We start from the raw sequence: 2,696 nt of genomic DNA, 5'->3' as shown, positions 1-2,696 counted from the left end.
ACCTTGGGAATAAATCTTACCAAGGACACAAAAGACCTGTATGAAGACAACTACAAAAGACTACTTCAAGAAACCGTAAGAGATCAACATATATGGAAGATCATACTGTTCTGGTTACCTTGTGACGGCTGAACAAGAAGCAGTTTATTTTCTTACAGTTTGGGAGGCTAGAAGTCTGAGTTCAAAGTGCCACCCTCTAGGGGTTGAGTGAAAGCCCCTCGACCTTGAGCTTCAGCTCTGCTCTTGCTCCCAGCCCGTTGAAGCTAGAGGCATCTGTTCATTCAGGCAGCTACTGGCTGCTGAGACTAACAAGCCCAAGTTCGATGCAAATCGAAAACAACCATGAGATAGCATCTTGCTCCAGCACTAGTAGCAAAGCTCAATAAGACAGAAAATAACAAATACTGGTGAGGATGTGGAGAGATTGGGACTCTCGTACACTGCTGGTAGGACTGTAAAATGATAAAACTACTATGGAAAACAGTATGGCAATTCCTTAAAAAGTTGGAATTAGAAATACTATTTGGCCCAGCAATTCCATTGCTTGAGACATATCCTGAAGAATTTAGAGCAAGGAAAAGAAAGAACAGATATATGCACACCAATATTCATCACAGTACTATCTACAATAGCAAAAAGATGGAAACAACCTAGGTGCCCATCAGCAGAAAAATGGATAACCAAACTATGGTACAGACACAAAATGGAATACTATGGAACAGTAAAGAATAGCACAGAATCTGCAAAACACTGGAGCACGTGGATGTGGATGACATGCTGAGTGAAATAAGTCAGTCACAGAAGATCAAATATTGTATTAGTCCATTATTGTAAAAAGTCAAAGAAAGGTTTATATATGGAAGGACATTTTCTAGTTGGTTACTAGGGGTGGGAGAGGAGAGGAGGGAACATTGCTAGATCGGTAGAGACAAGTATTGATTTGGGTGAAGGGAAGGGCAATATACCAAATGTGAGTGATCAACATGGTGGCACTGAGGAAGAGGAAGACACAGAGAGGTGCATGGCAGGTACAGACAACAAAGATGAACCCTTTTGCACATACAGTACTGCATTGTCAGTGATGGCAAACATTGATCTATGGGTGGATAGGTGGGCAGACAGGCTGAACAATCAGGTATGTCTATGTAGGGGGGAGTGTGTCCGTGGCCATGTTTAGAGTTGGCAGACAATGTTTCTACAAGTGCGCTTGTATGTTCTATAAGAATTTCCAGGTATACAGTAGAGCTGACAAGGGACAAGTTTTTAGTCTCTTCTTGGTCACAGTCAACACCAAGAGGCAGCGAATAGTTGGACCTGTGGGTTCAGGACCTTGGTTATAGGGAACGTCAAGCTCAATTGGTATAACATACTACACAAAAAACATTGCCCCATATCCTACTTTGGTGAGTAGCAACTGGGATCTTAAAAGCTTGCAAGCGGCTATATAGATGCAATGATGCTCATCCAGAACAAAGAAGAATAAAGAAAACCAAAGACACATGGAAACAATTAGTCCAAGTGTCTAATACACCATGCAGTCCTCAGTCTATATGACTATGAGACAAGAAGAACTAGATGGTGCCTGGCTACCACTGTCAACCACTTGGAGAGGGATCTGTGTAGGAGATCCTGGATAGAGTGGGAGAAAAATGTGAAAGAACGCTGAAAATCATAGAAGAAAAAAGGGAGACCAGGTTTGCTGGTCTGATAGAGCCTGGTGAAACCCTTGAGACAATGGCCTCTAGCTGCCCTTCAGGTCTGGAAAAGAACCCACTCCTTTGGCTTCCAGCCAAACAAAAGAGGCATATAAGCTGAACATTTACATTAGGTAGATACACTCCTTAGAGAGATCAATCATGGGAGAATAAAAGGGCTGGGTATGCACAGGGTGACAGCTCAGGGGACATGAGTGCATGGTAATGAAGGAAACAGGAAAGAGATGGCTATGGGAAGAAAGTAGGAGGAGAGCTGTTGCATTGTGGGAAATAACACTTAATGTTATGAGATAAAGTGTATGTGAACTGCTGTATGGAAGATGAATTGTCTCTGTAAACTTCCACCCAAATCACAATAAATTAAAAAAGAAAAAAAAAAGTATGGGTTACAACTCAACATAAAGAAAACAAAAATGCACACAACATAATAAATAATTATTTATTTATACAATAAGCCACATAATGATAAATGGAGAAAAGGTTGAAGTTGTCAGGAATTCCACTTGTTTGCGTGTAAAATCAATAACCATGGAAGCAGCAGTCAAAAAAGCAGACATTGAATTGCACTAGGTCAATGTACTGCAAAAGATCTTGTTAAAGCGTTGGGAAGCAAAGATGTGGCTTTAAAGACTAAGTGCAGCCAGAATGCTCCTTGGAAAGTTGAAGTAGAGAGAGAGGGCCATAAAATTTGGGTGTATTTCTGGGTTTTTAAATTAAACTGGCTTTCTTTTTAGTACTCTTTGTTGTTAACTGTTTTTCTGAATAGTCTCATTTGTAGACTTTATGCATTGAGAAGATCATAATTTATATCAGTATAACAGGAAATCATTGTGGTATTAACTTCTTCCATTTCTTCTTTCACACTTAGCCTTCTTTTGATAAGAAACCATTTAAAAGTGTTGAAAACTTCACACTTAGCCTTCTTTGGATAAGAAACCATTAAAAAGTGCTGAAAACTTTTTTTTTTTTTAAGTGTTGAAT

The sequence above is a fragment of the Orycteropus afer genome, unplaced genomic scaffold (genome assembly GCF_000298275.1).
Source record: "Orycteropus afer afer isolate SDZICR_OR568_19922 unplaced genomic scaffold, OryAfe1.0 scaffold00802, whole genome shotgun sequence".
In the NCBI taxonomy this organism is placed as follows: Eukaryota; Metazoa; Chordata; class Mammalia; order Tubulidentata; family Orycteropodidae; genus Orycteropus; species Orycteropus afer.
Note: the sequence above shows the minus strand (reverse complement) of the source record.